This window comes from Narcine bancroftii, chromosome 2, assembly GCF_036971445.1.
Source record: "Narcine bancroftii isolate sNarBan1 chromosome 2, sNarBan1.hap1, whole genome shotgun sequence".
Lineage (NCBI taxonomy): Eukaryota > Metazoa > Chordata > Chondrichthyes > Torpediniformes > Narcinidae > Narcine > Narcine bancroftii.
In genome coordinates this window covers 203,490,230-203,512,685 of record NC_091470.1, presented here as the reverse complement: position 1 = coordinate 203,512,685, position 22,456 = coordinate 203,490,230, and the positions used below count along the sequence as shown (strand labels likewise).

Genomic DNA, 22,456 nt, shown 5'->3' with positions numbered 1-22,456 from the left:
GACCCCCAACTGTGTGTTCGATACCTAACCATGTGAAAATACATTTTAAAAAATCGCTTTGCACAAGTTTAGATTACAACTTATTATAAAAAGCCTGGATGTTTTTACAGTCACTGCTTTTGTCAAATGTTCTGGTGTTTTAGCTGATGCTCGTACTCAGAAACACTGTAAACGCGAGTGTAGACCGCGGAAGAAGAGAAACTCCCCCCCCCTCAACTCACCCAGCACCACGGGCGGTCTGCTCGCATTTGCACGGCACCGTGGAGAGGGGAGGCGGCGAGGCCGGCAGCCACCAGGACACGGGTGCAGGCCCAGTTCTCGGGCAGGGAGCGAGGGGCGGCGGTGAGGCGACTCACTTCAGAACCCAAGGCCAAGCTCCACTGTGGCCCTCGGCCCCTCCCCCACCGCACCCTGCTGCGTTGCTCCGAGCCCCCCAACACCTGTCACGCGGATGCCCCCAGGGGCTGACAGTCCTGGGCTGCCGAGCAAATCAACGGGCAAGGAAAGAAGCCAAAGCCCCTCCTCCCATCCCTCCCCCCACCCCTTCAAGTGGCGCCCGAGGCATGTGCCATGGCTGCCGTGTCTTAGATACACCTATGGGGGAGAGAGAGGGGGTGGGAGAGAGAGCAAGGGAGGGGCAGGGAGAGAGGGAAGGTGGCTGAGAGATGGGGAGAGAGGGAGGGAGACAGGTCAGAGGGGAAAGAATGAAGGAGAGGGGAGAAAGAGGGAGGGGGAGAAGAAGAGAAAAGGGAGAGAGAGAGAACGGGGTGAGGGGAAGTGAAGAGGCCCAAAATCATTGAGGACTCCCTTCCACCCCGCACACGGCATCTTTCAGCTGCTCCCGTTGGAGGAAGAGATCCAGGAGGATCAGTGCCAGCACCGCCAGGCTGAAGAACAGGTTCTTCCCATAGGCAGTGAGAATGGTGAATGACCAAAGGAACTGCTCGCACTGACCCTCTGAGACTCTTGTATTCATGAAACAATATTTATTTATTTGTATAGATAAATACCTGTCCTGCGTGTGTTGTCTGGATGTGTGTCTGCATGTTTTGCACCGAGGACCGGAGAACGCTGTTTCATCGGGTAGTAGAACATAGAACAGCACAGTACAGGCCCTTTGTCCTTCAATGTTATGCCTCCCTACCCCGTAACCCTCTTTTTCTTCCATCCATGTGCCCGTCTAAGAGTCTCTTAAATGTCCCCAATGTTCCAGCCTCCACCACAACCCCTGGGTGAGGCGTTCCAGCCCCTCGCAACTCTCTGTGTAAAAAAAACTTCCCCCTGACGTCCCCACTAACTCCCCTCCCTTTACTTTGTATGGATGTCCTCTGGTGTTTGCTGATCCCACCCTGGGAAACAGGAGCTGGCTGTCCGCCCTCTCAGAATCTCGTCAACCTCTATCAAGTCTCCCTTTATCTTTTTACACTCCAAAGAGAAAAGTCCCAGCTCTGCGAGCCTGGCCTTGTAAGACTCGTTGCCCAATCCAGGCAACATCCTGGTGAATCTCCTCTGCCCTCACTCTATGCCTTCCATATCCTTCCTGTAATGAGGTAACCAGAACTGATCCCTATAAATTTGGTCTCACCAGAGATTTGTAGAGTTGTGCAATTAGATAACAAAACGTGACTTAACAAGGAGCCTTTCTGAATGTCCTTGCCCCCTCACAGCGCTTAACCACCCCTCTGAGTGCCTGACTTCCCTCTGAGGACCTGACACCACCCCCCCCCGCCCAAACCCTCTGCACAGGGTGTCCGTGATTAGGAACATGGGGTGAAATGCCACCAAAACTTGAGGAGCAGCCCCTTTAGGTGGGCGAAGAGGGGCTGCACCTTCACACGCTCCACATACACAGGGTGCACCGGCTCCTCCCAGCTGTGGCGGCGATAGGGTAGCCGGGGTGCCGGTGCACTGGCTCGGGGAAGCGGGTACACGGAACCCTGCGGTACTACGCCTTCCACACCGGGTTGTTCGCTGATCCCGAAGAGGCCTTTCCGCTAGCTGCCAGAGCCTCGTGGGCCTGAGATGCCAAGTCATGGGCCTGAGGGGGGAAGTGGGGCGGGTCAGGGGATGGGGCATGGATCTCTTCTCCCCGCCCCCGCCCACGTGAACTGCATGGTGGTTGACGATGGCCTCGTTCCCGGGGAGCGAACATCTCCTTGAGCCCCTGGAGTTCCGCCAAGGGGCTCCGATAGTGCAACGCTGTCCTGGTGGTAGCAACCTGCGCCGGCTGTTTGTACGTTCTCTCTGTGTCTGCGTGGGTTTCCTCGGTTACCTAGCATAGGACACTACAGCACAGAAACAGGCCCTTCTAGTCTGTGCCTAGTCCCACTGACCTGCACCCAGCCCATTGCCCTCCATGCCCCTCCAATCCATGTACCTGTCCAAATTCATCTTAGATAATAAAATCGAGCCCGCATTCACCATTCAGCTGGCAGCTCATTCCACTCCCTCTAATTTCTGTGAAAAAGTTCCCCCTAACTTCCCCTTTGTTCCTATTTTTAAAATTTAAATTTAACAAACAGCACCGTAACAGGCCTTTGCAGCCCTTGAGCCTGTACCTGCACCCCTCTCCCCATCGCATTTCCTCTGTCTATACCCCTCCTGATTTTGTAGACCTCTGCCAAGTCTCCCCTCATTTTCCCGACACCCAGAACATATAGGGGCTGGGTGGGGGTATTTGGGCTGCAAGGCCTACTGGGCTGTAAGGACCTGTTACCAAGCTGTGTCTCGACATTTAAAGAGGATGCCCTTGGTGAATGGGGATTCGTTTCCAGCCTCATCCCATCAGCTGACATCCCCCCCAAAAGTGCCATGGTTACGCCGGACACGGGCTGAACATCTGGGTCAGCAGTTCTACAGCCTTCCAGAAATCTGTTTCCTGCTCGTTTCCGTGGGAGCGCAGAAGTGAAAGGGAAATGTGCACATAGAGTGGGGCAGTGGGATCAGTGTGTGGACTGGTACAGGGCTGTGGGGAGAGAGCGAGGCAGTGGGATCAGTGTGGTGACTGGTACAGGGCTGTGGGGAGAGAGCGGGACGGTGGGATCAGTGTGGGGACTGGTATAGGGCTGTGAGGAGAGAGCGGGATGGTGGGATCAGTGTGGGGACTGGTACAGGGCTGTAGGGAGAGAGCAGGGAAGTAGGATCAGTGTGGGGATCGACGTGGGGCTGTGGGGAGTGTGTGGGGTTAGCCTGGGACTGATGGAGGAGTGCAGGGAGTGCTCCCAGAGTAAGTTGAGGAAACAACTACATTGCCAATGCTTCACAGGCCTTTGGACGTGAGATGGACCAAGGGCCGGCCAATGGGGTTAGCCGAGAATGTCAGCACTGACGTGATGGGCCAAAGAGCCTGCTCCATGCAGTTTGATTCTGTAGGACAGAGGCCGGCTGTCAGAGGGCAAAGTACCAAAGGAAGAGAGCAAGCCCGGGAACAGAGTGGGCAGGTGACAGCTTGGGGGCCAATGCCACCTGGGCCAGGGTAAGGATTAATGGAAGGAGCCTCTCCTCCTTGCCCTCAGCTGGGTGGCTGCTTCATTCCAAAAGTAAACTGTCCAGAGACTCCCTTGCCTGGGGCCAGCCAGGGCGGGTAAGCTTGCAGTAACCTGTGCACACATCTCCTCCCTCTCCCCTCCTCCTCTCCCCATGCTCCACTTCCTTTCTCTTCCCACCCTCCCCCAATGTTCCTTCCCCCTCTCCGGCTCTCCTTCCCACCCTCTCTCCTCCCCAATCCCTCCCACCCCCTCTCTCCCTGGCCTCTTTACCTCTCGATCATCCCCCCCTCTCTCTCCTCTTCCCTGATGTTCCTTCCCCTCTCTCTCCCTCCCCCTCTATACCTCCCCCTCTCTCCCTCCCCTCCTTCTCCTCCCTCCCTCCATCACCATTCCCCTCGTTCTCCCCTCTCTTCTACCCCCTCCTTCACTCCCCTCCCTTCCCTCCCCACCAATTCTCCCTTCCCCCCTCCTCCCCTTCCCCTCCTTCCTCCCACTCCCTCATCTCTCTGACTCCCTCTCTCCCCCTCTCCATCCTTCTCCCACTCCTTTCTCCCTTCCTATCTTCCTCCTCTTCCCTGTTCTGTCACCCCCCTTCCTCCCTCAATCTCCCCTCTCCCTCCCCTTATTTGTGCCCATCCCTCTCTCTCCTCCCCATCTCACCCCCTTGCTCCATTCCCCACCCCCTTCCTCTCTCATTGCCGATCTTTCCCTCCGGCTGCCTCTGAGCTTTCCCACAACTCTCCCATCCCACTCGCGTCCCCCCCACCTCTCCCCCACCCACTTCGTGGGGGAAGCTCCCTCACCATCATGAGGGTGCAGTGGAAGGCGAGGCTGATGCAGGGCGAGGGCTACCGCACCCGTCGGCCAAGACAAGTAGGTCAAAACTGGCGCTGGAAGGGTTAACGGCAAGAGGCTTTTTGGCCTGAACGTTGGAGAGAGAGAGAACGGGAGCTGCCTGACAGTTAGTGTCCTCCAGGTCGTGGACACCCAGCTCCCGTTAACACTCAGACATTAATGGATTCACAGAACTGCAGGAAGCACCTTTGGGTAGTGGGGAGGGACTTTCCAAACCCCTCTTCTCTACACCCCCCTCTCCCACCCTCCCCCTCTCTTTCACACTCCCTCTCAGATTCTAGATTTACTGTCAGAGAACATACGCGGCATTACATCCAACCCTGAGATTCCTTTCCCTGTGCACACGGCAGAATTACCACTAATTGGTCATGCAAAAGATAAACTGGACACAGCGTAAACATATAAACACATAAAGAATCGTAAACAGATAACGAATGTAAACAAACTGACTGTGCGATACAGAGAGAACAAACAGAAAATCAATAAAGACCACAAGTGCAAGTCCTTAAACGAGTCCCTGATTGAGTTTGTCATTGAGGAGTCTGATGGTGGAGGGGGAATGGCTGTTCCTGAACCTGGGGGTGTGAATCTTGTGGCCCCGAGACCTCTTTCCTGATGGCAGCAGCGAGAACAAAGCATGTGCTGGATTCTTTATCATCTCTATCTCTCAATCTCTCTCCTTCACTCTTCCTCCCTCTCTCCCATTCCCCCTCTCTCCAAGAGCAGTGACCACCCGTAGATGTTCTCGATGGTGGGGAAGGTTTTGCTTGTGATGTCTTGGGCTGTGTCCACTATCTTTGGCAGTGGGTTTACGCTCAGGGGTATCAGTGTCCCCGTACCAGGGCATGATGCACACTTTCTACCGCACCTCTGTCGAAATTTACCAGGGTTTCTGGTGTTGTACTGAACCTCAACAAACTTCTGAGGAAGTAGAGATGGTGACATGCTTTCTTCATGATGCCTTTGGTGTGTTGAGTCCAGGAAAGATCCTCCGAGATAGTGACTCCCAAGAACCTAAATGTGCTTCCCCCTCTGATCCCCCAGTGATCACTGGATCATCTACCTCTGGCTTTCCCTTCCTGAAGTCAACAATCAGCTCTGTGGTTTTGGTGATGTTGAGCGCGAAGTTGTTGTTGGGGCACCATTCTGCCAAGTTTTCAATCTTCAACCTCTCTTCCACCCTCTCTGCTCCTTCTCCCTCCCTCCCTCACCACCCACTCTCTCACCTCTTTCACACTGTCCCTCTCTCCCCACCCCTCTCACTACTTCATTCTCTCTCCCACCCTCTCTCCTCCCTCTCCCACCCTCACCACTCCCACTCGCTTCTCTTTCACGCTCCCTCCCTCTCTCCACACCCCTCTCACTTCTTTATCATCTCTATCTCTCAATCTCTCTCCTTCACTCTTCCTCCCTCTCTCCCACTCCCCCCCTCTCACTCCACACCCTTCTCTTCCTCCTTACTCTTCCCCACTCTCTACCACACCACTCCCCCATCTCCTTCACCCTCCACTCACCCTCTCTCCAACCCTGCCTTCTCTCTGTGTCACCCTCCTTCAGTCACTGCTCTCCCTCCCTCTCTCTCACTCCCTCCATTTATCCACTCTCCCCATCTCACCTTCACTCCCCCTCCTCTATCTGTTACCCTCTCCCCTCCCTCCCTCACCGGATCTTTGGCCCAAGTTGTACAAGTCATTGGTGAGGCCAAATTTGGAGCATTATGTGCAGTTTTGGTCACCCAATTCCAGGAAAGAGACCAGTAAGACTGACAGGGTGCCGAGAGATTTCCTAGGATGTTGCTGGGACTTCAAGAACTGAGGTCCAGGCAGTCGTCAGCTTTTCTATTTGGATTTGTATGTAAGTCGGAACAAGACTGTAGGTCAAGAACATCAAATTCCTGGGTGTTGATCTGGCCTGGAGCCTCCACGTTGATGCAATCACAAAGAAGGTTCGCCAGTGGCTAGACTTGGTGGGGTGTCTGAGAAGATTTGGGATGTCACAGAAAACTCTCGTAAACATCTCCAGGTGGACCGTGGAAAGCATTCTTGCTGGTTGCATCACTGCCTGGTACACAGGCACCAACCCTCAGGGCAAGAATAAACCCCAGAGGATCGTGAACTCGGCCTCCGACATCACAGGCAGCCCTCTTCACTCCATCGAGGAGATCGACATGAGGCGGTGTCTTTAAAAAAAATGGCCTCTATCCTTAAGGACCCCCACCACCACTAAGGCCGTGCCCTCTTCACTCTCTCCTATCAGGGACAAGATTCAGGAGCCTGAAGACGAGCACGAGGACGGCTTCTTCCTCACGGCCATCAGATTCCCAAACAATCAATAAACCATAGACACGGCTTCACTCTTTGCGCATTTTTTAAAATATATATATAGTGTTGTAAGATTATTCATAACATGAATGTTTCCACTGTGACGCGGCCGCAAAACACCAAATTTTATGGCTTGGTTCTTGATGATAAATTCTGATTCTGAGGTCCATACAGTAGAGTCAGTCAGTCAAATGTTTGTCTTGGTATATAGTCTACCTTTCTAAGCTAAAACTATTGGACTCAATGTCTACTTCCGGCTGGACATGTGGCCCAAGACTGGTCATACTCATTACCACTTGCATGCGCTCCCCTGTCTTCCTGTGCCAGGATCCATTGACGAGGGTGGTCGGTGCTCCAGTCTGCAGATCGGTTTCACCACCTCGATTCTTCTGTGGTCATTGACATTGCGTCAGGAGGTTGGCATAAAGATTCTTTCCCATTGTAAGTGGGTCTGTGGCACAGGTGAGGCCCTCGGGAGCTGGGCGGTAAACTTTGATGAATCTTCTCTGTATTAGGTTGGCTGCTGTTGATCAACAAACCAAATTATCAAAGGCTGAGTTACAGGGTTAATGGTCATTTGCTTAAGAGCGAGGATAAACAGAGGGACCTTGGGGTCCAAATCCCTACATCTCTCAAGGTCGCCACCCAGGTTGATAGGGTAGTTCAGAAGGCTTATGGGATGTTTGGCTTCATTGGTCAGGAGTCAAGAGGTCATGTGGCAACTCTACAAATCTCTGGTGAGACCCCACTAAGAGTATCGTGTTTCAGTTCTGGTCACCTTATTACAGGAAGAGAGAGGGGGCAGAGGAGATTCACCAAGAGGTTGCCTGGATTGGGAAACAAGGCAAGGTTCGCAGAGCTGGGACTTTTCTCTGGAGCACAGAAGGATGAGAGGAGACTTGATAGAGGTCCACAAGATTCTGAGAGGCAGAAACAGGTTGGACATCCAGCGCCTGTTTCCCAGGGCGGGATCAGCAAACACCAGAGGATGTCCGTACAAAGTGAAGGGAGGGAAGTTTAGGGGAGACGTCAGGGGTATGTTTTTTTTTACACAGAGAGTTGTGGGGGCTGGAATGCATAACCGGGGATGGTGGTGGAGGCTGGAACGTTGGCGGCTTTTAGAATATTCTTAGACGGGCACATGGATGGAAGAAAAATAGAGGGTTATGGGGTAGAGAAGGTTTAGTACTTTTTTTAGGAAGGAATTTATTGATCAGCACAACATCACGGGCCAAAGGGCCTGTGTTCTGCTGAATATTCTATGATCTTTCCACTTCAATAATTAAATCACTCCGTGGCTTTGTAATAATTGTAACTTTCATCGGGGCAGGGCCTTTCATCGGGGCAGGGCCTTTCATCGGGGCAGGGCCTTTCATCGGGGCAGGGCCTTTCTTCGGGGCAGGGCCTTTCCTCGGCCTTTTCTCAGTGCAGGGCCTTTCATCAGGTCAGGGCCTTCCCTCAGGGTAGGTCCTTTCATCAGGTCAGGCCTTTCATCAGGCAAGACCTTTCATCGGGGCAGAGCCTTTCACAGGCTCCATTATTCTCACTTTATCCTTTAAAATTGTTCCGATCATTGACCGGCTGCAGCCTAACACTTTTCCAACGACCAATGGCATTTCACCTCTTTCCTATTGCTTTGTTGTTTCCACCCTATTTTCAATCGTGACCGTTTATCATTCCTTTGATGCATCACTATCCAATTTACGCTTTGGAGGCGCGGTTACCAGGGTACGTAAGAGAAACATTTAAAGCCCCATACAAAGTAACACAATCAACACCATGTTAACAGCCACGTGATTCGACTTAAAGTGGTGGGTGGTGTTCTCCTCCCTCGAACCGCTGAAGCCTGCGCGAAGCCCGTGCATCAGCACAAGTTGTCCGTAAGGGAAAGGTCAAGGAGGTTTGGAGCGTAGGAAAATTAGGGGAGATGCAAGAGAGGTGTACAATCTATAGAGAGTAAACACCAGCAGGCTTTTTCCACTGAGGTTGGGTGAGACAGGAACCAGAGGGCATGGGTTAAGGGTGAAAGAGGAGAGGTTTAGGGGCGGAACTTCACGCGGAGAGGGGTGGGATGGAACAAGCGGCCCCTCGAGGTGGTGAATGTGGGCTTGATACACAAGTGAAACTTGGACAGGGACATGGATGGGGGGGGGTTAGGGGGATGGCACAGATCAGTGGTATTAGGCAGAGTAAACCAGGCTGGCACAGGCTAGATGGGCCGAAGGGGGCTGTCTCTGCGTCGCAGTGTGCTTTCTACTTACGGGATCCTGTGCGTCGCTCTTTGCCTGTCGTTGATCCCGGAACCACTGGGCTCCGCGCTCCGCCAGGACATTGGTGGAAGAATTACAGGTGGCAGGGAGACGGGCGAATGGGATCTTTGAGGTTGAGCCACATCGACCCTGTCGGTGCAACCGTGACCTTCACCCCCATGGTGCTCCTGCCCAAAGAGGGGTTCAGGCCGATTGCTGCCGCGTCCAAATCTGATTTATTGCCACAAGCGAGTGCGACATAATTCGTTCCTTTGCCGCCACGTTGGGCATCTGTAAATTAAATTTCCGTAAATCCGTAAATAAATCGGTGCAAAAGAAGAGGGGGATAAAAAGCGAGGCAGGGTCTGTGGGTCGTTCTCTGTCCAAGAACCCGACGGCGGAGGGGGAGAAACTGCCCTTGTGCTCGTCTTCAGGCTCCTGGACCTCCTCCCTGATGGTGGCAGAGTTAAAGGGGGGGCCTTCAGGACGGAGGCTGCTGTCTTGTCGATGTCCTGGGTGGAGTGAAGACTGGCGGCACTGGCCCAAGTTCACAACCCCTCTCCAGCCCATGCCCACCCTCGCCCCAGGCAGCCGGCCAGATGGGCAGGCCCTGTAGAAGTTTCCACACACCTCTTTGGTGATGTCGTCCCCCACCCCCGCCCCACGGAGTTGACTTGAAACTCCTGTACAAAGGGTATAAAGCCCATGGAGGCCGGGGACTAGCGGTGTGCCGCAGGGATTGATGCTCTGTGGGCTTTTATAAACTTCCCCCGGATGAGGATGACGCTGTGGGTGCGGTGGAGGGCTGTCAGAGGGTACAGGGAACCATTGAGAGGATGCGGTTCTGGGCTGACCAGTGGCAGATGGAGCTTAACCCAGAAAAGTGCTTCATTTCGGCATGGTCTAAGTTGAAGGCAGATAGAGTGTTAATGGGGGATCTCTGAGCAGCAGGTACAAACCCCGAGATCACATTTAGGCTTCAAATTCTGATTTAAAATAAATACATATAAAGGTTTTGGGATGATTTACTCAGTTGTTCCTGGAAGGCCTCCAGCCTAAAACATCAGCAATATATCTTTACCTCCCGTGGAGGCTGCGAGACTGGCCGTGTTCCTCCAGCGTGTTTTCAACAACATGCCACTCATCGATCTCACAGCTTGCGGGAAGATGCTCTTCCCCCACCCTGATTCCGACACTCCTGCACCTCCTTCCTGATGGTGGTGGGTCAGAGACCCTGTTCCCTGGATGGAAAGGCTCCTCCATTCAGTCTTTGAGCCCCTATTTAGGCGACGGACCCGGGGAAATGTTGTCGTAAAGGGAGACTCCAACAGAAAATAGATTGAGAAAGGTGGGGGAGGGAGATTAACGATTTCTGTGAAACAAAAGCCCCTCTCTTTTTCTCTCTCCCCACTTCCTCTCACCCTCTCCTTCTCTCTCCTACCTCTCTCCCTCCTTCATTCTCTCTCTCTCTCCTCCAATTCTCTCTCTTCAATTACAAGTTCATTACAACTTAACAAAGCCACATTTCTCCAGATCATGGAACATAATAATCACATATCCACGTAAAGATATACTTTTAGATAAATTTTTGTAAATATTTGGGGACAATTTGCTCAGATACAGGACACCATTCATTGATCTCACAGCCTGTGGGAAGAAGCTATTCCCCAGCCTTGATGCTCCCGTACCCCCTTCCTGATGGTAGTGGGTCAGAGACCGATTGGGCGCTGGATGGAAAGGGCCCTCGATAATTCTCTGAGCCTTACTTAAGCAACAGTCCTGGTTAAAATAGTTGGTAGAGGAGAGGGAGACCCCAGCGATTTTCTCGGCTGCTTTGATGATCCTCCAGTCCGATGCTTTGCGGCCACCGTCCCACACACAGTGACGCAGCCAGACGGGACCCTCTGGTCCTGTAAAACGTTGTCAAGTAGCATCTCTCATATTCTGATGGGCCAACCCTTGGAGAATTGATTTCAGGCCTGGTCGCCTCATTACAGGGAGGATGTGGAAGCTGTGGAGAGGGAGCAGAGGAGATTCTCCAGGAGGTTGCTTGGGGCAGCCTGGTTGGCGTCGCAGTTGGCTCAACGCCATTACAGCGCCGGCAACTAGGACCGTAAGGAGTTTGTACGTTCACCCCGTGTCCAGGTGGGTTTTCCTCGGGGGGAGCTCCGGTTTGCTCCCACCCTTCAAAACCCATGGGGGTTGTAGGTCAGTTGGATAAATTTGGACAGCGCGGGTTCGTAAGTCAGAAGGGCCTGTTACCGTGCAGTGGGTCTAGATTTAAAAATGAATTTTAAAAAAGATTTAAAGATTTTAATTGGCAAGGTTATGAGGCCAGGTTCGCAGAGCTGGGACTTTTCTCTTTGGAGCACAGAAGGATGAGAGGAGACTTGATAGAGGTCTACAAGATTCTGAGAGGATTAGATAGGGTGGATGGCCAGCTCCCTGGGGGATGGAGGCTGCAGTCTCCATTCCCAGCTGCCCACAGGGCCCATCATTCCCCATCCCCCCGGGACAGAGCCAGTCATCCCACCATCACTCCCCATCCCCTCCCCGGGACAGGGCCAGTCTCCCCATTATCACTCCCCATACCCCACAGGACAGAGCCATTCACCCCACCATCGCTCCCATCCCCCCGGGACAGAGCCAGTAATCCCACCATCACTCCCCATCCCCTTCCCGGGACAAGACCAGTCTCCCCATTATCATTCCCCATACCCCACAGGACAGGGCCGGTCACCCCACCATCGCTCCCATCCCCCCCCAGGACAGGGCCAGTCACCCCACCATCGCTCCCCGTCCCCCCAGTGACAGGGCCAGTCACCCCACCATCGCTTGCCCCCCTCGGGACAAGGCCAGTCACCTCACCATCACTCCCCAGCAAATAGTGTCTCATCCCCAATCACAGTCTCCCCCCCCTCTCTCACACACACACACACACACACACACACACACACACACACAGGTATACACACACATTCACATAGACACACACACGCACATAGACACACACAGATACACACACACACACACACACACACACACAGAGCGCTGAGGTGGGGATCGAACCAGGATCTTGCACCCCCCCCCTCTACTCCCCTCCCATAGTGAGCTTGTGCCCAGTTGTTCTCGTTCTGGATGAGCTGGCCCTGCTCCACCGCTCTCACTGTGACCCGGTGGCTAGCGTGTGGTCTTGTGGAGCTGGCGTCGCTCCCATACATAGTCCCCACCTCTGCCCACTCCTGCTGCCTGCACCTCCAGTTCCCATGTCAACCTGTGGAAATATAAAACAAACGTCCCACCCTCCTAGTGTTCCACTCCCTCCTCTGCTCGTGGAAGCTGTGGTGAGTCAGGAAGGGGTTGAGTAATACTTGTCTGGTTACCGTGACGTACAGCCTCAACAGGACGCTGAACATCCATGTCTCATCAGATGGTGGTGGTGACAAGTCAGCAGTACTTCCCACGCAGTGTGTGTGTGCGGTTCTGGCCATGTCGCGTGTCTGTCTGCGCTGTGAGTGGGTCTCCCTCTTTGTGTGTGTCTGAGAGAGTGTGTCTGTGTGTGCGTGAGTGTGTGTGTGTGTGTGTGTGTGTGTGTGTGTGTGTGTGTGTGTGTGTGCGCCTTTGTGTGTGTGTGCCTTTGTGTGTGATGTGTCTGTGTGTGTGTTTGTCTCTTTAAGTGTGTATGTCTATGCAAGTGTGTGTGTGAGTCTGTTTGTGTGTGTCTGTGTGTGTCTGAGAGTATGTGTGTGATGTGTCTGAGAGTATGTGTGTGATGTGTCTGAGAGTATGTGTGTGATGTGTCTGAGAGTGTGTGTGAATGTGTGTGAGAGAGTATATGTTTGTGAGTGTGTGTGAGAGAGAATATGTGTTTGTCAGTGTGTGTGTGCGTATGGTTATGGCCATGTGTGTTTTACTGTGCTCTGTGTTTGTGTGTGTTATGTGTCTGTTTAAGTGTGTGTGTCTGTGTTTGTGAGTGTGTGTCTGTGAGTGTGTGTTTGAGTATGTGTGATGTCTCTGTGTGTGTGTGTGTATGTGTGTGTGTGTGTGTGAGAGAGTGTGTATGTGTGTGAGTGTGAGAGAAGGACAGCGACTGGTCTGTACATAGGGACTTGTTTTAAGCTGCTCTGCATTCCCAACATTAGCTCTGTCTCTGCTACGGTTAATGGCTTCAGTCAGCTCTTCCGGCAAAATGTTCCCTTGTCCAGCTCTTTGTTCCGTGGATCATAAGCGGCTTTGCACGTGTTGTATGGGTGACAAAGCAGAGTCACTGACCCAGGAAACACTCTGTGTGGCAGACAATAGCAAAGCCTGTCTTGTAGGCCTCAAACCTCTCCCTCCCCCCACCTCTCTCTCTCTGTCTCTCTCTCCTCTCTCTCTTCCCTTCTCTCTTCCCCATTCTCTCTCCATTCTCTCTCTGTCATCTTGCTCTCTCTCTCTCCCCCCTCATCTCTCTCACCCACCCATTTGAATCTGTGGAATTCTTTGCCACAGAGGGCAGTAGAGGCAGGTTCATTAAATATATTTAAGAGGGAATTAGATATATTTCTTCAGTATAAGGGTATTAAAAGTTACGGAGAGAAGGCGGGGACGGGGTACTGAACTTTAAGATCAGCCATGATCTCGTTGAATGGTGGAGCAGGCTCGAAGGGTCGAATGACCTACTCCTGCTCCTATCTTCTATGTTTCTTCCTCAGTCCCTTCTTTCTCTCTCTCCTCTTCCTCTCATTCCTGCTATGTCTCTCCCCTCCCTCCATCCAATCACTCTCCCCTCCCCTTTCGTACCATTATCTCTGCTCTATCCTCCTCCCCGTTTCCCCTCCCCTCCCTCCCCTTCCTTTCCCTCCCCGACTCTTCCTTCTGCTTCCCTCCAGTCCGTCCCCTCCCCTACCTTCTCTCCCCTTCCCTCCACTCTGTCTCCTCCCTAACTTACCTCCCCTTCCTTCCTGCTCACCTCCCTTCTCCTCTCCTCCATTCCCCTTCCCTCCTCTTCTCTCCCCTCTCTTTCCCTCCTCTCCCTTCTCCTCCCCTCACCCTCTCCTCTCTTCCCCCAGGCTTCCTCAGCCCCTTACACCCAGAGCAGGCAGTATCCACATTGACCCAGCACCAACCTGTTACCCCCCCGCCCCCACCATGTTGAGTTAACCCCCTCCCTGCTCCAAGATTTCCCACCCTCCTCCAGGGAAGGAATCCTGTTTGCTGTTACCATGGGCACAGGTGATTATTTTAATCTAAGCCTGGAGCAAATGAAATCGTGCAGACTGAGAACAGTTTCGAGCGGTGCCTTACCTTGGCAGGGCCACTTTCGTCTGTTGTTGTACCCCATGGAGGCCCTTGATGCCATGGTGACCACTAACAGCTTCAGATTTCAGCCCACCTCCTCTGTTCCTGTGTCCCCACAAACCATCCTACCCATATGTCTCTGCTGTCTGTTCAAGTGTGTGTGTGTGTGTGTGTGTGTGTTTGTCTGTGCATGTGTTTGTGTGTGCGTGCATGCGTGGATGTGTGCAGGTGTGTTCGTGTGTGTGTGTTCATGTGTGTGTGCAGGTGTGGGAATGTGTGTGCAGGTGTAGATGTGTATGTGCATTCATGTGTGTGTGCAGGTGTGGGAGTGTGCAGGTGTGGGTGTGTGTGTGTTCATGTGTGTGTGCAGGTGTTAGTGTGTGTACACGTGTGTAAGTGCATGTGTGTATATGTGAGTTTGTGTGTATGCATGAGTGTGTGTGTGTGTGTGTGTGTGTGTGTGTGTGTGTGTGTGTGTGTGTCTATACAACCCAATGAAACAGTGTAAGCCCAGCTGATGTAAATCAATCTCCCTACAAGGCTAAAACTCGATGTCATTTCCTTTTTGAACTGCCTAATGTGCTCCGGTCAGAGTCATCGTTATGACCTGATGACAACAACACTTCGAGTCCCGCGGTTCTATCTGCACACGGCCATCAGCAAACGCTGTTGTTTTTGTTGCTGCCGGTGTTTTTACAGTCGCTGCTTTCGTCAAACGTTCTGGTATTTTAGCCACAATATTGGGGCCATTAGTGATGTGTCTCATGTAATGATAAAGTTTAACGTTAAAATTAACATAATTTTGATGTAGTTCTTAAACATTTTTATTTTGAATTCTATTGTTTTCTTACCAAATTTTCACATTAACCCTGTGATACAATATAACTGTAAATACATTGATGCTGTGCGCATGATATTGTAATTTAAAGGAGTAATTTTAATTTTAATCTCACTACGATTGCCGTTACCTTCAGTGATCTACGGGGATTACGTAACATTAGTACAAAACATATTGCTAAGGATTCCCTATGGTCTGGTACGGAAGGAGGTCTGTGGGGAGTGGGGAGGGGGTGTTTGGCGACACCATGAGTTACCGCAGCGGGTGACACCCACCCTCATCATGCCCCTGGTCTGACTACACACGGGCAAACCGAGAAAACAGCGTTGTCCGATCCTCGGTGAACAGAGAGGGAGAGCTGGAGGGAGGGAGATGGAAGGATGGGGGAAGGGAGGGAGAACGGGGAGTGGGCTGGCAGAAAGCAGAGAAGTTGATGTTAATACCATCCGGCTGGAGTGGGCAAAACACGCAGACACACAACCGGACACAAATACAGTACATATCCCGGTGGTCAGCATGGACTAGAGGGGCTGAATGGCCTGTTTTCTGTGCTGTAGCATTCTAAGTATTCATATGTACAAATAAATAAATATTGTTTGGTGAATACGAGAGTCTCTGAGGGTTAGTGTGAGCAGTACATTTCAGTTGTTCAGTGTCCTCGCTGCCTGTGGAAAGAAGCTGTTCCTCAGCCTGGTGGCACTGGCGCTGATCCTCCTGGATCTCTTCCCTCGACAGGACCAGCTGGAAGAGGTGACTGACCTGGGCCGCTCCTTCTCCCAGCTTGGTTCAATCTTAGAGGGCCAAGTGACAGGACCGGTTATGCGAGGTCGCCGCGATCAGCAGGTAGCGAGCTCATGGTCGTGCACCCTGTACGGTGTAAACCCTGTGCGAAAATCCCTGTTTGAAATAGCGATGCAGAAGCGTTTCTCCAGCCCGAGGGCGGTGAATGGGTGAGATTTGTGACCGCGGATGGTTGTGGAGGCTGGGTCATTGGGTGGATTTAAGGCAGAGATTGACAGGATTACCCAAGGCACGAAAGGTTACGGGGAGAAGGCCAGGCAGTAGAGCTGAGTGGTAGAATGGATTGGCTCAAGGTTAAAAGACAGGGCAGACTCAATGGGCTGAATGGCCTATTTCTGCTCATATGTCTTATAGTCTGCAGCAGAACAGATACTTAGTGAAAGAAAATTGCAATAGCAAAATTAAGTGATGTTAATCTCTACTGCAAGAGAAATTTAAATTTAAATTTACATTTAAAATTTAAATATATAGCTGGGTAACAGGCCCTTTCAGCCCACAAGCGCGTGCCGCCCAATTTACATCCATTAACCTCCAATCCCTGGTCCGTTTTAAAGGACGGGAGGAAACCGGACCCCCCCCCGGGTAAAACCCATGCAGACATGGGGAGAACACGCAAACTCCTTCCAGACAGCGCGGGATTCAAACCCCGATTGCTGGCGCTGTAACAGCATGGCCCAAGTTTACCATGGCAAACATACCTTTTGTGGCATAGGAGCAGTCCCTGATCGGTGTAATGAGCAGAGGTTCAGGGCCTGGTAGCTGTTGGCGAAGAGCGAGAGGCTGCAGACCCTGTGATTGTGGTAAAAACACACAGTAAATGCTGGAGTAACTTGGCTGGTCAGATTTCCGATTTATTGTCAGAGAACATACGACATCACATACAACCCCAAGATTCGTTTTCCTGTGGACACGGCAGAATTACCACTAATTGGTCATGCAAAAGAAATTTGGTATTCAATGTACACATGTAAACAAATAAAGAAATGTAAACAAACTGACTGCCATATAGAGAGAGAGGGAAAATATCAATAAAGTGCACAAGTAAGAGTCCTTAAACGAGTCCCTGATTGAGTTTGTCGTTGGTGAGTCTGACGGTGGAGGGGGAGCTGCTGTTCCTGAACCTGGTGGGGTGAGACTTGAGGCCTCTTTGACCTCTTTCCTGACAGCAGCAGCGAGAACAGAGCAGATTCAGGGTCAGCAAGGGAGGGATGGGCTGAAGAGCTTGTTTCCGTGTTGCGCTGCTCCCCATGGTGGAAAGGAAGGGGGTGGGGGGGAGGTCGGAGTGTGTCAGTGAGGGGAGCAAGGGTGGAGGGGGAGGCGGCAAAGATGAAGACTTCAGGAAAGATGCGGATGCCATAGAGAGAGTGCAGAGGAGAATCACAAGGACGCTGCTTGGATTGGAGAGCGCACCTCGTGTGGATATGTTGAGTGAACCTGGTCTTTTCTCCTTGGGTTGACGTGGGATGAGGGGTTGACCTGATTAAGGTGTTCAAGATGAGGCGTTGTTGGTGTGGACGGCTAGAGGCTTTTTCCCCAGGGGTGAAATGGCTAACACGAGGGGGCGTAATTTTAAGGTGCTTAGGAGTAAGTCCAGGAGGAGGGGTGTCAAAGGTAAGTTCCTTTCACAGAGAGCAGTGGGTGCGTGGAATGCATGGTCAGGAACGATGGTGGAGGCAGGGTCGAGAGGGCCTTTTAAGAAACAATCAAATATGTCCATGGAACTGAGGAGGGAAATTCTAAGCCAGGGAGGCCAAACTGCAGCTCGCAAACCACAAGCAGCTCCTTGACCTTAAGGTACAGTTCACAGCGGTATTTTGGCCATGCAGTGTTAGAAGCTGGGCATGATTGTGGCACGGGCAGTGGAGTTAGCGGAGGGAAAGTACAATCCTGACTGCACTCCCAGCCAAGCCCCCAGTGCCCCAACCACAGATCTTCACCCCGACCACCATCCCATCCCAGCTTCCCGCAGGTCCTCGACCCAGCCGCTCATCCATCTGAGCTCCTGATGCCCCAGCCGAGCTCTCAACATCCAGAACTTGAGCTTACCACCCGGACTTGGCTGCCCAGCCCAGCTCCCGACATCTGAAACGACTCAGGTACTCACTGCCTTCAGATGTAGTGTGGATGTAACATTCAACCCCTAAATTTTCCCCTAAAAACTGGTCCACAAATTCGACTCTTTATTGAAACTAATGTAAATCACCAGTTTATAAACTTCATGAATAAATATTTTCACATTCATGTATTTCTTAATATTTTTCCATTACATTGTTTTATCAAAAATGTGTATTAAAGAATAGAAATGTGTCAGTGATATAGTTTCATGTCTTGCAGATCTCAAACGTCTGAGGTTTACTGTATCTGGCTGTTGTGTTAAGCAAGTTTGGCCATCCCTGGTCCAGGACGTTTGGCCACCCCAGGTCCAGGCAGTTGTTTGAGTAGGGTATTAGGTCAGCACAGCACTGTGGTCCGAAGGACCTTCTATGTGTCCCGGAGACACAGGGTCTCCCCTTCGCTGATCAATCCTGCTGGGGGAGGGGGGGGGGAGGCAGATGGCAACCTCCCATTGAGGAGCCGGCGGAGAAGGCAGCGAGCAGAGGTGAGCACCATCTGCCTGACGGGCGGCCTCCATAGGCTTGAGACACGAGGAGCTGTCGAGGGGACAGGGAGGGGCAGGGCCAGCCTTCACAGGATAGGAGGAACAGATTTCAGATTTATTATCGGAGAACGTGCGTGATATCACATACAACCCTGAGATTCTTTTTCCCTGCGGACGCGGCAGAATTACCACTAATTGGTAGTGCAGAATATAAACTAAGCAGCGTAAAACATGTAAACAAACTGACTGTGCAATACAGAGAGGAAATCAATTAAGTGCACAAGCCCTTAAACGAGTCCCTGATTGAGTTTGATGGTGGAGCGGTTCCTGAACCCGGTGGTGTGAGTCTTGTGGCCCCTGGACCTCTTTCCTGACGGCAGCAGCGAGAACAGAGCATGTGCTGGGCGGTGTGGGGATCCTTGAATATCGCTGCCGCTCTCCGATGGCAACGTTCGCCGTAGATGTTTTCAATGGTGGGGAGAGTTTTGCCCCTGGGAGTGGTGGTGTATGATGGGTGCCAGACAGAGGGGAAAGATGGGGAGGGGCTGGAGGGAGACGAGGCACACACGGTGAGGAGGTGTAGGTGGAGTGGTGGTGGTGGTGGTGGGGGGGGGGGGTGGGTTGGTTAATCGGAAGGCCAAGGCCACCCGAGGGTGCTTGTGCAAGGTGAGGGGAGGAAAGTTTAATTTTAAATTTAGACCTACAGACCCTTCCAGCCCACGAGCTGCCTAATTAACCGACACCCCCTTCCCCCCCCCCCCCCCGTTACGTTTGAATGGTGGGAGGAAACCGGAGACCCCGGGGAAAGCCCACAGAGACGGGGAGAACTCCTTACAGACAGCGCAGGATTGGAACTGCGGACCCGATCGCTGGTTCTGTAACAGTTTGGCGCTGATCGCTACGTCAACCAGGCACTCGGAGAAGAGACATGGAGGGTAGGTTTTTACCCATGGGAGTTGTGGGGGGCTGGAATGCCTCGCCAGGAGTGCTGGTGGAGGTTGGAACATTGTTGGGGGGGGGGGGGTGGTATTTAAGAGGCTCTTAAACGCGCACATGGATAACAGCAAAACAGAGGGTTACAAGGTAGGGAAGGTTTAAGAATATATGGGCCAGCACAGCATCGCGGGCTGAATGACCTGTACTGTAGTGTCTTTTTTTAGTGTAATGTATCAGAACTGGGATGCGAAGGGGTCCAAAGACGTTGAGGGGGGGGGTCCTGACCACGTCTGAACCTCGGATCTGGAACCGATGGTTTGGACTGGAGTCAGTGTGGCCGCGGAAATGCTGGAGGCGAATCCACGGACACTCTGTGACTCGGGGTGGGGGCGGGAAGAGACACTGCTTCTCTTTCTCCGGCTGTAAGAGGAGCATCTGCCGACGGCGAGAGCCAATTTCACACAATATAGGGTCATATTACACTGACAATGAATTGAATCTTGCGGCCAGCACCGAGTCGCAGGCCAAAGGGCCTGAGCTGCGCATTTTTCAGGGTCGTGTATCGGAAGCGGGGCATGAGGGGCTTCCTGAGCCCGTCGCCGGGCTCACCAGTGGTTTGGACCGTACTCTGCGCGAGGGCTGGAGGCCAATGCACGGTGACCCCAAAGGATCTTCCTTTCGGCTTCTCTTTCTCGGACTGCAAGGGGGTGCCGGGCAATTTCTGCCGGATTGTCTGCCTTAGGGGGCTGACGAAAGGAAATTTCGTGTCACGTTACCGCCGATGGGTGTTTCTTTTAATTTCTCTGTGACTATAAAGGAATTGAGTGTTTTTTCTCTCCCCCCCCCCCCCCCATAGGATCCCACCTGATGGGAAAGTGGGAATCTCGTGGGGTCAGGTCAGGGCCCAGGGAGAAGGAGAGTGTGAAAGGCGGGGGGGGGGGGGGGGGGGGGGGGGGGGAAGAGAGAGAGACGGTGGCAGGAAGCAGAGAGGACACGCGACCTGCTCTCAGCAATGAGGGAATCCCGGCTGTGTGACGTTCATGGGCTGTTCTTGTCGTGACGTCAGCCCATGAGTGTAGGAGAGGGGGGGGAGGTAGCTGGCCAGGACTTTATTCTTCGTGTGTGTTAGTGTGTGTGAGAAAAAGAGACTCATTTCGTCTTTTCTTGTGTGTTTCGAAGAGACTCTTGGAGGACAACAACAGAGAACATCTCTTGTCTGTCCTCTGATGAATTTCTCGGAGAGAGCAGAGGGGGAGAAGAAATCAAGGCAGCTTGTGAGAGGCAGTGAGTGGAGTGTCTCCGGGCAAGTTCGCGCAGGGCTCCCTGCTGTGGTTTTAAAGCAAAACCTTTCCTTCTTGGGTTTGAACTCAGCCATCCAGGGTTCAGCACCGTAAGGTAAGTCAGGGTGATTTCAGCTTTGGGCAATGTCTCCGTTCGGGGGGGGGGGGGGGGGGAACGGACGAACGGCATTGGTAAAACCTGTATTTTATTGAGAGACACAGAGGAATGAGGATAGACACGCGCACGCGATGCGTGCGCGCACACAGGCGTGTGAACAAACACAGACACACACACTCTCACTCTCACCTCCCCTCTACCCCTCCCACCCTCTCGCTCCCCTTCCTGACCTCCCTCTCCTTTCATCCCTTGCTGGTTTTCTCTTCCCCCCCCCCCCCCGATTCTCCTCCCTCCCCCGATTCTCCCTCCCTCCCCCGATTCTCCCTCCCTCCCCCGATTCTCCCTCCCTCCCCTCCCCCGATTCTTTCTCCCTCCCTCCTCCCCCGATACTCCCTCCCTCCCCCCCCGATTCTCCCTCCCTCCGCCCCCCGATTCTCCCTCCCTCCGCCCCCGATTCTCCCTCCCTCCGCCCCCCGATTCTCCCTCCCTCCGCCCCCCGATTCTCCCTCCCTCCGCCCCCGATTCTCCCTCCCTCCGCCCCCGATTCTCCCTCCCTCCGCCCCCCGATTCTCCCTCCCTCCGCCCCCGATTCTCCCTCCCTCCCCCCCGATTCTCCCTCCCTCCCCCCCGATTCTCCCTCCCTCCCTCCCTCCCCCTCTATATCCCCTTCTCTCCTCTCTGATTCTCTTCTCCCCTCTCTCCCTCCCCTCTTTCACTTCCCCTTTCCTACTTCCTCTCCCCTCACACTCTCCTCCCCTCTGTCCCTTCTCTCTCCCTTCCCCTTCTCTCTCCTTTCCCTTCCTCTCCTCCTCTCCCTTCCCTCACGCTCTCCTCTGTCCCCCTCATTCCCCTTTCCCCTTCCTCTACCCCTCTCCCTTCCCTCACGCTGTCACCTCCCCCTCCCCATCTCTCCCCCTCTCCCTTCACTCAAGCTCTCCTCTGTCCCCTCCCTCTCTCCCTCCCCCTCTCTCTTTCCTTCATGCTCCCCCGCCCCCCCTTCTCTCAGGCGAGGATATTGAAACCAGCACACAAAAGGTTGGAGAAGTGTGCCAAGGCCTTTTGTTTCCCACATCTGAAAAACTCAGTCTGACAGAGACCACATGTGGCCAAGTGGATACATTGTAACCAGTTCTTCCTTAAATGTTGCAACTTGAATGAAACATTTTCTGTTACTTCACTCCAACATTTCAACACAGGGACAGAAATTAAATGCCCCTCTCATCCAGCAAGACTGATGTCAGCATGGTCACGTTCCATTCCCCCCACCCCCCCACAATATAGCAGATTTCTCTGCGAGTTCCTATTTTTGTCCCTCTCGGGTTAACAGTCTGGCTGTAATTATATGTTTTATTGGTCAGACCTGTCAGTCAGTGCTCCCGGAGGGACTTGCAACCCTGAGCGAGACCTGTGGGTGAATCGGGCCAGGCTCTCCCCTCTCCCACTGGACGCATCTGAAGTTCGACCTTTTCCGACTGTCCCATTTCCTCTTCGTCTTCGCTGGGGAGAAGTGGAAGGCTGATACTGGGACTGCAGCACCACCCCACAGGGACAGATATGTCTGGAGGCCAGCGCTTTAATGGTCAGGGTGAGTGTCTTGTGTTTTAAACCTATAAACAAGGCTACAGATTCGCACAGGGAATGGGGAGGCGCAGGTTAAAGTGGCAATGTATCAGTCAGGTGGGGCCCAACAA

The 22,456-nt window shown here is 52.9% G+C and overlaps 2 long non-coding RNA genes across 2 annotated transcripts in view; one reads left to right on the top strand and one right to left on the bottom strand.

The window, feature by feature from the left end:
* LOC138755004 (uncharacterized) overlaps positions 1 to 22,443 on the top strand; it is a 49,898-nt gene extending 27,455 nt beyond the window's left edge. Inside the window, exons 2-3 of the long non-coding RNA XR_011351979.1 lie at positions 20,547 to 20,762; positions 22,124 to 22,443. This is a non-coding gene — a long non-coding RNA (uncharacterized lncRNA). The remainder of the gene's footprint in view (positions 1 to 20,546; positions 20,763 to 22,123) is intronic.
* LOC138755005 (uncharacterized) lies at positions 6,655 to 11,442 on the bottom strand. The gene is made up of 3 exons (XR_011351980.1): positions 9,995 to 11,442; positions 8,926 to 9,204; positions 6,655 to 7,187 (listed from the first exon to the last, which is right to left on the bottom strand). It is a non-coding gene; the product is annotated as an uncharacterized lncRNA (long non-coding RNA).
* Positions 22,444 to 22,456: the final 13 nt, after the last annotated feature.